The sequence below is a fragment of the Callorhinus ursinus genome, unplaced genomic scaffold (assembly GCF_003265705.2).
Source record: "Callorhinus ursinus isolate GAN/ISIS: 27379988/994484 unplaced genomic scaffold, GSC_fseal_2.0 scaffold67, whole genome shotgun sequence".
Classification (NCBI taxonomy): Eukaryota; Metazoa; Chordata; class Mammalia; order Carnivora; family Otariidae; genus Callorhinus; species Callorhinus ursinus.
Window position 1 is genome coordinate 6,314,312 of NW_027397129.1, and position 15,734 is coordinate 6,330,045.

Consider the following 15,734-nt stretch of genomic DNA (forward strand, 5'->3'; position numbering starts at 1 on the left):
TCTGAAGAATTTTAATCAGGAAAGGATGTTGTATTTTTTCAAATGCTTTTTCTGCATGAATTGGGAGGACCATATGGTTCTTCTCCCTCCTATTAATGTGTTCTAACACATTGGTTGATTTGAGAATGTTGAACCACCCTTGCATCCTGGGGATAAATCCCACTTGATCGTGGTGGATGATTCTCTTAAAGTATTGTTGGATCCTATTAGCTAGGATTTTGTTGAGGATTTCGGAGTCCTTATTCATCAAGGATATCAGTCTGAAATTCTCCTTTTTGATGGGGTCTTTGCCTGGTTTGGGGATTAAGGTAATGCTGGCCTCATAGAATGAGTTTGGAAGTTTTCCTTCTGTTTCTATTTTTTGAAACAGCTTCAGTAGAATAGGTATTATTTCTTCTTTGAATGTTTGGTGGAATTCCCCAGGGAATCCATCAGGCCCTGGACTCTTGTTTTTTGGGAGGTTTTTGATCCCTGCTTCAATCTTGTTACTGGTTATTGGCCTATTCAGGTTGTCAATTTCTTCCTGTTTCAGTCTTGGCAGCTTATAGGTTTCCAGGAAGGCACCCATTTCATCCAGATTGCTCAGTTTATTGGCATATAGTTGTTGATAACAATTTCTAATAATTGTTTCTATTTCCTTGGTGTTAGTCGTGATCTCTCCCCTTTCATTTATAATTTTATTAATTTGGGTCCTTACTCTTTTCTTTTGGATAAGTCTGGCCAGTGGTTTGTCGATCTTATTAATTCTTTCAAAGAGCCAACTTCTAGTTTTGTTGATCTCATCTACTGTGTTTCTGGTTTCTAATTCATTGATCTCTGCTCTAATTTTAATTATTTCTCTTCTAATGCGTGGCTTAGGCATTGTTTGTTGCTTTTTCTCTAGTTCTTTAAGGTGTAGAGTTAGTTGGTGAATTCAGGATTTTTCTATTTTTTTGAGTGAGGCTTGGATGGCTATGTATTTCCCCCTTAGGGGGGTAAGGCTGCTTTTGGACAAATGTGTTTTTGTTCTCATTGATTTCCATGAATTGTTTAAGTTCTTCTTTGATTTCCTGGTTGACCCAAACATTCTTGAGCAGAGTGGTATTTAGCTTCCAGTGTCTGAATTTCTTCCAAATTTTTTCTTGTGATTGAGTTCCAGTTTCAAAGCATTTTGGTCTGAGAATATGCAGGGAATAATCTCAATATTTTGGTATCAGTTGAGACCTGATTTGTGACCCAGTATGTGGTCTATTCTGGAGAAAGTTCCATGTGTGCTCGAGAAGAATGAGTATTCTGTTCTTTTAGGGTGGAATGTTCTACATATATCTCTGAGGTCCATCTGGTCCAGTGTGTCATTCAAAGTTCTTGTTTCCTTGATCTTCTGCTTAGATGATCTGTCCATTGCTAAGAGTGGAGTATTGAGATCTCCTACAATTAACGTATTGTTATCAATATGACTCTTTAATTTGGTTAACAGTTGGCTTATGTAGATGGCTGCTCCCATGTTGGGGGCATAGATATTGACAGTTGTTATATCTTCTTGTTGGATAGACCCTTTAAGAATGATATAGCGTCCTTCTGTGTCTCTAACTACAGACTTTAGTTTAAAATCTAATTTGTCTGATATATGAATTGCTATCCCAGCTTTCTTTTGAGGTCCGCTGGCATGGAAGATGGATCTCCATCCCTTCACTTTCAGTCTGGATATATCTTTAGGTTCAAAATGAGTCTCTTGTAGACAGCATATGGATGGGTCCTGCCTTTTTATCCAATCCAGAACCCTGTGCCGTTTTATGGGAGCATTTAGGCCATTCACGTTGAGAGTGATTATTGAAAGATATGAATTTATTGTCATCATGTTGCCTGTGAAGACCTTGTTTTCATAGACTGTCCCTGTAAATGTCTGTTGTATATCACTCTTGGGGGCTTTCTCCTTTTATAGAACCCCCCTTAATATTTCTTGCAGGGCCGGCTTCATGGTCACATATTCTTTCAGTTTCTGCCAGTCTTGGAAGCTCTGCATCTCTCCATCCATTCTAAATGACAAACCTGCCAGATAAAGTATTCTTGGCTGCATATTCTTCTCGTTTAGTACCCTGAATATGTCTTGCCAGCCCTTTCTGGCTTGCCAGGTCTCTGTGGATAGGTCTGATGTTATTCTGATGTTCCTCCCTCTGTAAGTAAGGAATCTCTTCCCCCTAACTGCCCTTAAGATGGTTTCCTTTGTCCTAAGATGTGCGAGTTTTACTATCACATGCCGGGGTGTTGGCTTGTTTTCCTTGAACTTGGGAAGGGTCCTCTCTGCCTCTAGGACATGAATGTTTGTTTCATTCCCTAGATTAGGGAAGTTCTCAGCTATGATTTGCTCAAATATGTCTTCTAGTCCTCTCTCTCTCTCCACTCCCTCCGGGATTCCAGTTATTCTGACATTGGAACGCTTCATGGTGTCACTTATTTCTCTGATTCTATTTTCATGGACTCTGAGTTTTTTTTCCCTGGCCTCCTCTTTTCCCTTTTTATCTATTATATCGTCTTCCAGGTCACTTATTCGTTCTTCTGCCTCACGTACCCTAGCTGTTAGATTATCTAGATTAGATTGGATCTCATTGATAGCATTTTTAAGTTCTACCAATTCAGCTTTCATTTTTGCCCTTAGAAACTCGATGTTGCCATTAATTGATTTCTCCATTCTAGCTATTGTCTTCACAATTGCTAGCCTATTCCATCTCTGATATCTTGATTATATCTGCATCCACTTGTAAATCTGCAACATAAGTCATAATCTCTGAATCTTTTCTACTTTGGGGGTTCCTCCTCCTAGTCATTCTGTTGAGGGGTGGTTGAGGGAATGTAGAGTCCAAATTATTGACCAGAACCCAAGCAAGATGCACCTGTTTTCTAGGGACCTTAGGGTTGCTGGCCTCTTGTTTTCCCAGCTTGTCTTCTGGGGGAGGGGCCTGCCAGTGCTGTTACTTAGGCAACCCTGTTTGGGCAGAGTTGCCCTGCCCCCTGCGGTGGGGGATGGGCTCAGTGGGAATCAGTTTTGGGGGGCTTTTTTTCTCTGGCGGCTTTCTGCGTCTCTTCCGAGAGTCAGAGCGGAAGAGACCATTTCCAACCCTCTGCCTCAGAGCAGAGAGATCGCAGTCTGTTCAGTGAGCTCTCCAGGCCACACTGTCTCCGTTTCTGTCCCTGTCCGTGTTGCTATAAACTGCAGCATCCTGGGTTGTGTGCCCCTCTGCAGCGCTCCCAGTCCTGCCTCCAGCTCAGGGCACATCTCTGCCCTTTTTGCTTCTAAAACCACCAGCCACTCCCAGTTTACACATGCAACCCCGCTGCTCCAGGTTTCCCTCCTGGTGGCTGCCCTAAAGTCCTTTCCCCACCGCTACCGGTCTGCGATTCTGTGCGCTGTCCCCAGTGTGCGAGGCTATCGCTCACCGGCGGTGTAGGATCCCCATGGCCAGGCACCCTCCCACTGCCGTTTATCCTCCGATATCTGCCTGCGGAATTATGGCTCCCTGCTTCATACCTCGAAACCAACTGCCTGAGATATTCTGTTTGTAGAGATCCAGATCTTCATCACCAATGCCTCTGGCCATCCCTTGAACCAAGCTACAACCATCTACCTTTTACACACAACAGTTCAAGGCTGCTTTCAGTATCTCCAGGGCTTTTTACAGTGGTATTGTTGGAGTGGTTGCTATTTTCCCTGGAATTTATGCTTCCCTCTGGCTTCTATCTCCAGAGTTGATTTTGGGTAGGAAGCAGAAATTCATTTGTCAAGAACTGTAAATATAACTCTTGTTAGGTGCTTATTCTGTGCATAGAACTTTACTTGCATTAATCTCATTTAATCCTTTTAACATCCCTATGTGGTACCTACTATTGTCATACGCATTTTACAGATGAGGAAACTGCAGCACAAGGACATTTAGCAACTCACACAAGATCACAGTGTAAGAGATGGAGTCAAAATTCAAACCCAGTCAATCTTACTCCAGAGACTAGGATCTTTTTCACCACCAGATGCCCAGTGATTAGCATATTGTAGGTGCTCGAAAATATTTATTGAATGTTTTTCAAATAATGAACAAATGGATGGATGGTTAGAAGTACACTGCCAGCTTCCTCAGTAGCCTTATTTCCTCTGTTTTCCTCTGTTCAATTGCTTTAGTGTCTCTGAAATATACTATGAAGACTATCTGTGTATCTTTTACTTTCCTTTCAGCTTTTATTATTTAAAAAAGCGTATTTGTACTTGTTGTTGTTGTTGTTAAAACTTTTTTATTTTGAAGTAATTTTAGATTTACAAAAGTGTCACGAAGATAATACAGTAGGTTCATGTACCCTTCACCCAAATTTTCCTAAAGTTATCGTCTTACACAATCATGATACATTTGATATATTTGTACTTCTAATAAAAAGAAACACTTATCTTTTTATTTTTCTGCCTAAGTATAGGTGACATACCTTTCTCATTATCAGAGTTCTGTCACAAAACCTGTCTTATTTTCCCTCTGTAATTTCTGGTGGAAATAGGTCCTGCAGAAGAAAGAACATAAATGGCCATCAAAAATATGGGAAGATGCTCTGTCTCACCAGCTATGAATGAAATACACATTAAAACAACATGGAACTGGCAAAAAGTTTTTTTCAAACTGGCAAAAAAATTAAAGGATTAAAATACACAGTATTGGTAAGGGTTCTAGGAAACAGGCCTTCTTATACATTGGTAGTGAGAGTTTAAATTGAAGCAGCTTTTTTAAAAGGAAATTTGACAAAATCTATCAACATTTAAGTATGTAGACATTTGACCCAGGATTCCCATTTCTAATAATTTATGTTACAAAAAAACCTTGTATTGTACAAGTATATTTGTTGTAGCATAAATTCATATAGAAAAAACTGGAATAAATGAAATTTCTGTTAATGAGGGAATGGTTAAATAGGCTGACAATGGGATACTATGGAATCATGCAATGATGGAAATCAATATGTATTTATGTAGGAAAGTATTCATGATATATTGATAAATGAGAAAACATAGAAAAGTATACAAAATGTCCAATTTTTATAAACCAAAATAATTTATATATCTGATTGTATATGTTTACATATGCATATTAAAATTCTGAATTTATACCAATCTGTTAACAATTGTTAACTCTGAAGAGTGGGATTAAACAGAGAACAGATTGGTGGTTGCCAGAGGTAGGGGGTAAGTGTTGGGGAAATGGGTTAAGAGGGTCAAATTTATAGCCTCTCTTTGCTTCCAGATTCCAGACTGTGTGAATATCTCACTGTTGGACCTACGTTTCCCAAAAATATATTTTTTGGGGAAAAACTTCTGATCTTACCCTAAAGAAAGACATCTTTCTCAATAAGACTATAATCATGTACTCAGGCCTTTCTCCCCTGCAGCACAGCTGAAATGTGGCTATGTGGTATTGTGTAATTAACTGGAAGTCAATTAATATGTGCAACAATTTACCATCACTTTCATTTTCATCATGGAGACTACTCCTACCAATCCTGAGATTTGCAGTGATAAAAATCAATATTTTTAAATATTTTTTAGGAATCAATATTTTTTAATGGATCACTTATTTAATTAGGTTCTTTGAAAAATTTTTATTTATTTATTTATTTATTTAAATTTTAGTTAGTTAACATACAGTGCAATATTGGTTTCTGGAGTAGAATTCAGTGATTCATCTTTAATACCCATCACCCATCTAGACCATCTCCTACCCACCTCCCTCCAACAACCCTCAGTTTGTTCTCTATCATTAAGAGTCTCTTATGGTTTGTTTCCCTCTCTCTTTTTTCTTTTCCCCCTTCCCACATGTTCATCTGTTTTCTTTCTTAAATTTCACATATAAGTGAGATCATATGGTGTTTGTCCTTCTCTGACTACCTCTCTTAGCATAATACACTTTAGCTCTATCCATGTCATTGCAAATGGCAAGATTACATTTTTTGTTGGCTGAGTAATATTCCATTATATATATCTTCATTATCCATTCATCAGTTGATGGACATTCGGGCTCTCTCCAGTTTGGCTATCGTTGATAATGCTGCTATAAACATCAGGATGCATGTACCCCTTTGAATCTGTATTTTTGTATCCTTTGGGTAAATACCTAGTAGTACAATTACTAGATTGTACAGTAGTTCTATTCTTTTAAAAAATTCTATTTATTTATTTATTTATTTATTTATTTGACAGAGAGAGACACAGTGAGAGAGGGAACACAAGCAGGGGGAGTGGGAGAGGGAGAAGCAGGCTTCCCGCAGAGCAGGGAGCCCGATGCAGGGTTCGATCCCAGGACCCTGGGATCATGACCTGAGCCAAAGGCAGACGCTTAATGGCTAAGCCACCCAGGCGCCCCTACAGTAGTTCTATTTGAACTTTTTGAGGAACCTCCATATTGTTCAGAGTGGCTGCACCAGTTTGTATTCCCACCAACTCTTCACAAGGCTTTCCCTTTCTCCACATCTCACCAACACCTGTTGTTTCTTGTGTTGTTATGTTTAGCCATTCTGACAGTGTGGAGTGGTACTCATCATGGTTTTGATTTGTATTTCCCTGATGATGAGTAATGTTGAGCATCTTTTCATGTGTCTGTTAGTCAGCTGGATGTCTTCTTTACAAAAGTGTCTATTCATGCCTTCTGCCCATTTCTTAACTGGATCATTTGTTTTTTGGGTGTTAAGTTTGTTAAGTCCTTTATAGATTTTGGATACCAACCCTTTATCAGATATGTCATTTATAAATATCTTCTCCTATTCCATAGGCTGCCTTTTAGTTTTGTTGATTGTTTCTTCACTGTGTGGAAGATTTTTATCTCGATGAAGTCCCAATAGTTCATTTTTGCTTTTGTTCCCCTTGCCTCTGGAAACGTGTCTAGTAAGAAGTTGCTACAGCCGAGGTCAAAGAGGTTTGTGCCTGTGTTCTCTAGGATTTTGATGGTTTCCTGTCTCACATTTAGGTCTGTCATCCATTTTGAATGTCATTTTGTGTATGGTGTAAGAAAGTGGTTCAGTTTCAGTCTTCTGCATGTTGCTCTCCAGTTTCCCCAACACCATTTGTTGAAGAGACTGTTTTCCATTGGATATTCTTTTATGTTTTGTCAAAGATTGGTTGGCCATATAGTCATGGGCCCATTTCTTGGTTCTTTATTCTGTTCCATTGATCTGTGGGTTTGTTTTTTGCCAGTACCATACTGTCTTGATGACTACAGCTTTGTAAAATGACTTGAAAATAACTTGAATTGTGATGCCCCCAGTTTTGTTTTTCTTTTTCAGAATTGCTTTGGCCATTTGGGGCCAATTGTGGCTCCATACAAATTTTGGTTCCTTGTAAGAAATTTAGAACACCAACTTGTGAGGATAAATTCCATTTGTGGGAGAAAACACAGCAGAGGTAGCCCTGAATCTGAGGAACAGCTTTAATTATTGGTAGAATGTGCTAGTCTACAGCTTTCTGATCAACCTTGTGCTGCTCTGTAATCTCATATTTCTCCTTCTCAGTGTTGAAAATCTCACCTTCCTGGTGTCTGGGTTTACAAAGTATCTTCTTCTTGAAATAAGCATCAGTGAGATATTTTGGGATTTTCACATTGCTGGTATCAATTTTGGTGGAGGTGGCAATGACAAAATTTGGCGGTGTTCTACATAAAGGAACTCATTTCAGGGCCAGAAGTCCAGTCATAAGAAGCAAGCCACTGCTCAGTTGCTTCAGAAAACCACCATCTTGCCTTTGTGGCACCCAGTGAGGATGATCAAAATGGCCAGGAGTGAGGCTAGTTTGAACTTTTCTCACATGCTGACTGAAAGCTTTTTTACCATGGCTCAATAGTTTTCAAGGCACATCTTCAGTAGGATAATACACAGGCATTTTGTGAAGTTTAACTACTCTGATGCCATTCTTCTCACAACCAACTGGTTTTGTGACAGTAGCAAGAACCTTCTCTTTCTTCTTTTCAAACCTGGATTTAGCTGTTGAATACTTCCTCTTGTACATGACCTTTCTGGAATACATAGCTGATGGGGATTATCTGCCAATTCCTCTGATTAGACAGGGTTTCTGCTGCTGTGGGGCTTCCCCTTCTTTGGCATTTTAGTCTTGAGGTTACCCTTCTTAACCTTGCCACCAGCAGAGGCGGGGAAAGATGACAAAGGAGTAGGGGACCTTATTCCAACTGGTTCCCAGAACTGAGCTGGACATCTACCAGACCACTCTGAATACCCACAAAATCAGCCTGAGATGTAAGAAGATAGATCTGAATTTCTACAAACAGAATATCACAGGTGGTTGGTTTTGAGGTACAAAGCAGGGAGCCATGATTTCGCGGGCAGATATTGGAGGATAAAGAGCAGCGGGAGGGAGCCTGGCAATCGGGATCCTACACCACCTGTGAGCAATAGCTTCCCACGCTGGGGACGGGGCACAGACTCACAGACTGGTAGCGGTGAGGAAAGGACTTTAGGGCAGCCCCCCAGAGGGAAACCCTGAACAGCGGGACCACAACTGTGAACTTTGGACAGCTGGCAGCTTTAGAAGCTCAAAGGGCAGAGAAGTGCCCGGACCTGGAGGTGAGGACTGGAAGTGCTACTGAGGGGAGCACAACCCAGGACGCTGCAGTTTATAGCAGCACAGACAGAAACAGAGATAGTGTGGCCTGGAGAGCTCACTGAAGAACAGACTGCAATCTCTCTGCTCTGAGGCAGAGGGTTGGAAATGGTCTCTTCTGCTCTGACTCTCAAAGAGATGTGGAAACCTGCCAGGGAAAGCCGCCAGAGAACAAAGGCCCCAAAAAAACAGTTTTCACTGAGCCCATCCCCCACCACAGGGGGGAGGGCAACTCTGCCCAAACAGGGTTGCCTGAGCAGCAGCATGGCAGGCCCCTCCCCCAGAAGACAGGCTGGGAGATCAAAAGGCCAGCAACGCTAAGGTCCCTAGAAAACAAGTGCAATTTACTTGGGTTGTGGTCAATAATTTGGACTCTATACATTCCCTCAACCACCCCTCAACAGAATGACTAGGAGGAGGAACCCCCAAAATAAGAAATATTCAGAGACTATGACTTAAGCCACAGATTTACAGATGGATACAGATATACCCAAGATGTCAGAGATGGAATTCAGGCTAGCAATTGTGAAAACAATAGTTAGAATGGAGAAATCAATTAATGGCAACACAGAGTCTAAGGGCAGAAATGAAAGATGAACTGGCAGAACTTAAAAATGCTATCAATGAGATCCAATTTAATCTAGATAACCTAACAGCTAGGGTAAGTGAGGCAGAAGAACGAATTAGTGACCTAGAAGATCAATTAATAGACAAGAAGGGAAAAGAGGAGGCCAGAGAAAAACAACTCAAAATCCATGAAAATAGAACCAGATAAATAAGTGACATCATGAAACATACCAATGTCAGAATTATGGGAATCCCTGAGGGGGTGGAGAGAGAGAGAGAGGACTAGAAGATATATTTGAGCAAATCGTAGCTGAGAATGTACCTAATCTGGGGAATGAAACAAACATTCGCGTCCTAGAGGCAGAGAGGACCCCTCGCAAGATCAAGGAAAACAAGCCAACATCCCAGCATGTAATAGTAAAACTCGCAAATCTTAGAGCCAAGGAAACCATCTTAAGGGCAGTTAGGGGGAAGAGATTCCTTACTTACAGAGGGAGGAACATCAGAATAACATCAGACCTAGCCACAGAGACCTGGCAAGCCAGAAAGGGCTGGCAAGACGTATTCGGGGTACTAAACGAGAAGAATATGCAGCCAAGAATACTTTATCAGCAGGTCTGTCATTTAGAATGGATGGAGAGATGCAGAGCTTCCAAGACTGGCAGAAACTGAAAGAATATGTGACCACGAAGCCGGCCCTGCAAGAAATATTAAGGGGGTTCTATAAAAGGAGAAAGACCCCAAGAGTGATATACAACAGACACTTACAGGGACAGTCTATGAAAACAAGGTCTTCACAGGCAACATGATGACAATAAATTCATATCTTTCAATAATCACTCTCAACATGAATGGCCTAAATGCTCCCATAAAACGGCACAGGGTTCTGGATTGGATAAAAAAGCAGGACCCATCCATATGCTGTCTACAAGAGACTCATTTTGAACCTAAAGATATATCCAGACTGAAAGTGAAGGGATGGAGATCCATCTTTCATGCCAGCGGACCTCAAAAGAAAGCTGGGGTAGCAATTCTTACAACAGACAAATTAGATTTTAAACTAAAGTCTGTAGTTAGAGACACAGAAGGACACTATATCATTCTTTTTTTATTGTTATGTTAATCACCATACATTACATCATTAGTTCTTGATGTAGTGTTCCATGATTCATTGTTTGTGCATAACACCCAGTGCTCCACGCAGAACGTACCCTCCTTAATACCCATCACCAGGCTAACCCATCCCCCCACCCCCCTCCCTTCTAGAACCCTCAGTTTGTTTTTCAGAGTCCATCGTCTCTCATGGGTCCTCTCCCCCTCCGACTTGCTCCCCTTCATTCTTCCCCTCCTGCTATCTTCTTCTTTTTCTTTTTTCTTAACATATCTTGCATTATTTGTTTCAGAAGTACAGATCTGTGATTCAACAGTCTTGCACAATTCACAGTGCTCACCATAGCACATACCCTACCCAATGTCTATCACCCAGCCACCCCATCCCTCCCACCCCCCACCACTCAGCAACACTCAGTTTGTTTCCTGAGATTAAGAATTCCTCATATCAGTGAGGTCATATGATACATGTCTTTCTCGGATTGACTTATTTCACTCAGCATAACACCCTCCAGTTCCATCCATGTCGTTGCAAATGGCAAGATCTCATTCCTTTTGATGGCTGCATAATATTCCATTGAGGACACTATATCATTCTTAAAGGGTCTATCCAACAAGAAGATCTAACAATTGTAAATATCTATGCCCCCAACATGGGAGCAGCCATCTACATAAGCCAACTGTTAACCAAATTAAAGAGTCATATTGATAACAATATGTTAATTGTAGGACACCTCAATACTCCACTCTCAGCAATGGACAGATCACCTAAGCAGAAGCTCAACAATGAAACAAGAGCTTTGAATGACACACTGGACCAGATGGACCTCATAGATATATACAGAACATTGCACCTTAAAACAACAGAATATTCATTCTTCTCGAGCACACATGGAACTTTCTCCAGAATAGACCACATACTGGTTCATAAATCAGGTCTCACCGGTTACCAAAAGATTGAGATTATTCCCTGCATATTCTCAGACCATAATGCTTTAAAATTGGAACTCAGTCACATGAAACAATTTGGAAGAAATTCAAACACTGGAAGCTAAAGACCACTCTGCTCAAGAATGTTTGGGTCAACCAGGAAATCAAAGAAGAACTTAAACAATTCATGGAAACCAATGAGAACAAAAACACATCAGTCCAAAACCTTTGGGATACAGCAAAATAAGTCCTAGGGGGAAATACATAGCCATCCAAGCCTCACTCAAAAAAATAGAAGCATCCCGAATTCACCATCTAACTCTACACCTTAAAGAACAAGAGAAAAAGCAAAAAACAATGCCTAAGCCACGCATTAGAAGAGAAATGATTAGGATTAGAGCAGCGATCAATGAATTAGAAACCAGAAACACAGTAGATGAGATCAACAAAACTAGAAGTTGGCTCTTTGAAAGAATTAATAAGATCGATAAACCACTGGCCAGACTTATCCAAAAGAAAAAACAAAGGACTCAAATTAATAAAATTATGAATGAAAGGGGAGAGATCACGACTCACACCAAGGAAATAGAAACAATTATTAAAAATTATTATCAACAACTATATGCCAATAAGCTGAGCAACCTGGATGAAATGGATGCTTTCCTGAAAACCTATAAACTCCCAAGACTGAAACAGGAAGAAATTGACAACCTGAATAGGCCAATAATCAGTAAAAAACAAGAGTCCGGGGCCTGATGGATTCCCTGGGGAATTCTACCAAACAGTCAAAGAAGAAATAATACCTATTCTACTGAAACTGTTTCAAAAAATAGAAACAGAAGGAAACTTCCATACTCATTCTATGAGGCCAGCATTACCTTAATCCCCAAACCAGGCAAAGACCCCATCAAAAAGGAGAATTTCAGACCAATATCCCCGATGAATATGGATTCCAAAATTCTCAACAAAATCCTAACTATACATTAAAAGGATCATCCACCATGACCAAGTGGGATTTATCCCCAGGATGCAAGGGTGAGTGAACATTCGCAAATCAATCAATGTGATAGAGCACATTGATAAGTGGAGAGAGAAAAACGATACAATCCTCTCAATTGATGTGGAAAAGGCATTTGATAAAATACAGCATCCTTTCCTGATTAAAACTCTTCAGAGTATAGGGATAGAGGGAACGTTCCTCGTGTTCAGTCAATATGCAGAAATCAGTTGCTTTCTTATACACTAACAGTGCAACTGTAGAAAAAGAAATTTGAGAAACGATTCCATTTACAATAGCACCAAAAACTATTAGATACCTTGGAATAAACCTAACCAAAGAGGTAAAGGATCTATACTCTAGGAACTACAGAACGCTCATGAAAGAAATTGAAGAAGACACAAAAAGATGGAAAGACTTTCCATGCTCATGGATCGGAAAAATAAACATTGTTAAGATGTCTGTGCTACCCAGAGCAATCTATACCTTCAATGCCATCCCAATCAAAATTCCAATGACATTTTTCAAAGTGCTGGAACAAACAATCCTAAAATTTGTATGGCATCAGAAAAGACCCTGAATCGCCAAGGAAATGTTGAAAAAGAAAAACAAAGCTGGGGGCATCATGTTGCCCGATTTCAAGCTGTATTACTAATCAGTGATCACCAAGGTACTGGCACAAAAACAGACATATAAACCAATGGAACAGAATAGAGAACCCAGATATGGACCCTCAACTCTATGGTCAAATAATCTTCGACAAAGCAGGAAAAAATATGCAATGGAAAAAAGACAGCCTCTTCAATAAATGGTGCTGGGAAAATTGGACAGCCACATGCAGAAGAATGAAACTCGACCATTCTCTAACACCATACACAAAGATAAACTCAAATGGATGAAAGACCTCAATGTGAGACAGGAATCCATCAATATCCAAGAGGAGAACATAGGCAGTAATCTCTTCGACATCACCCACAGCAACTTCTTTCAAGATACATCTCCAAAGGCTAGTGAAACAAAAGCAAAAACGAACTTTTGGGACTTCATCAAGATAAAAACTTCTGCACAGCAAAGGAAAAGGTCAACAAAACAAAGAGGCAACCCACAGAATGGGAGAGGATATTTGCAAATGACACTACAGACAAAGCACTGATTTCCAAGTTCTGTAAAGAACTTCTCAAACTCAACACCCAAAAAACAAGTAATCAAGTCAAAAAATGGGCAGACATGAAAATACACTTCTCTGAAGAAGACATACAAATGGCTAACAGACACATGAAAAAATGTTCATCATCATTATCCATCAGGGAAATTCAAATCAAAACCACATTGAGATACCACCTTACACCAGTTAGAATGGCAAAAATTGACAAGGCAAGAAACAAGAAATGTTGGAGAGGTTGTGGAGAAAGGGGAACCCTCTTTCACTGTTGGTGGGAATGCAAGTTGGTACAGCCACTTTGGAGAACAGTGTGGAGATGTCTCAAAATATTAAAAATAGAGCTACCCTATGACCCAGAAATTTCACTCCTGGGTATTTACCCCAAAGACACAGATGTAGTGAAAAGAGGGGCCATGTGCACCACAATGTTCATAGCAGCAATGTCTGCAATAGCCAAACTGTGGAAAGAGCTGAGATGCCCTTCAACAGATGAATGGATAAAGAAGATGTGGTCCATATATACAATGGAATATGACTCAGCCATCAGAAAGGATGAATACCCAACTTTTACATCAACATGGATGGGATTGGAGGAGATTATGCTAAGTGAAATAAGTCAAGCAGAGAAAGTCAATTATCATATGGTTTCACTTATTTGTGGAACATAAGGAATAGCATGGAGGACACTAGGAGAAGGAAGGGAAAAATGAAGGGGGGGAATCGGAGGGAGAGACGAACCATGAGAGACTATGGACTCTGAGAAACAAATTGAAGGTTTTAGAAGGGAGGGGGCGGAGGGGATGGGTTAGCCAGGTGATGGGATTTAAGGAGGGCAAGTACTGCATGAAGCACTGGGTGTTATTCGAAAACCATGAATTGTGGATCACTACATCAAAAACTAATGATGTATTGTATGGTGACTAACATAATAAAATAAAATTTAAAATAAATAAATAAATAAAACCCTTCCCACCATCATAGCCTTCTTGGCTTCAGGTTTCTTCTCCTTAGTATCTGGCTTCTCAGCTTTTTCACCGACCATCTTGCAAGATGGGAAAGAAGACTCAGTAGGAATCAATATTAAGCTTGTACAGCTTAGCCTGCTCAAAGGATGAGGAAAATAAAATAAAAATAATAAGCACCCAGAAAAAAACACAACTTATGTTCTTGCAGCCATATTTATTTATATAACAATAATCATTTTCAAGATAGCAGTGACTGGTGTTTGACGGTCCCTGTGTGAGCTATTAGCCTGAGAAACATAGGCTTGTAATTATTAAGGAGGAAACAGACAAGGAATATAGACTGAAGGGATGTTCAATCAATAGGTAAGTCTGTATTTGGAGAATAAAGGCTTACCCTTTTTAGAAATAGAGTAGATTATACTCTGAGTCCAACCAGATAGAACCATACTCATCTATTTTTTTAAAGTTTATTTATTTGATAGAGAAAGAGCACCTGCATATGCAAGCACGGGGGAGGGACAGAGGGAGAGGGAGAGAGAGAATCTCTAGCAGACTCCCCACTGAGCATGGAGCCCAATGAAGGGCTCAATCTCACAACCCTGAGATCGTGACCTGAGCAGAAACCAAGAGTCAAATGCTTAACTGACTGAGCCACCCAGGTGCCCCAGAACCTTACTCATCTAAAAAAATTTTTTAAATGGCATGGAGTAGATGCCATCAGTACAAATATACCTCAACAATTCTAGTGACAGAAAATCTTCACAAGGTACTTTAAATTTGAGCTTTTCCATCAGCTGTACTAAGTGAAGAACCCTTAGTTGTGCCCAGTCGTTTAGGAGTCTGGAGTCTGCAAAGGTCAAGGAATTAGGTGTGGGAAGCCTTCAAATCCTTGCTACACAGTGGTCCCCAGACTAGGAACATAGACATCTCTGGGAGGTTATTAGAAATGTAAGTTCACAGACCCCGCCTCAGCCAGGTGAATAGAGTCAGAATCTGCACATAAACAAGATCCTTAGGTGATTCATATGAAAGCCTGAGAAGTGCTGCTCTGGTTGTTAGCTGCGATTTTGACTTGCCCAATTTTAAGCAACAGAATCATGTTTCCAGTAGCAAAATCTCAGTATTCACCCTCATTCCTAGTTCTGACAAGTTCACCCTTACTGTGTACCCAGCCAAGTATCAGGCCCTTTGAAACAAAAAACAAGGATACCCCCCATATTCTTAGGAGTAAATCCTCTGGTTGAAGGGAGAGAAGAAAGGCATATAAGTGCCAATCCACCTCCTTTCCCACCTTCTCTCCCACTCTTTTCCCTAATGCATTTCATACTCTAGGACTGATCTCTATTCTCTAAATGTGCCTTGTGCTTTTGTGTCTTTGTATTGTCAATATTC

The 15,734-nt window shown here is 40.3% G+C and overlaps 1 protein-coding gene and 1 pseudogene across 2 annotated transcripts in view; one reads left to right on the forward strand and one right to left on the reverse strand.

Moving 5' to 3' along the window:
• The window catches only part of TNMD (tenomodulin), a 98,396-nt gene that overhangs the window by 13,010 nt on the left and 69,652 nt on the right, over positions 1-15,734 (forward strand). The window lies entirely within an intron of this gene.
• Positions 7,348-14,419, reverse strand: LOC141371304 (large ribosomal subunit protein eL6-like; annotated as a pseudogene).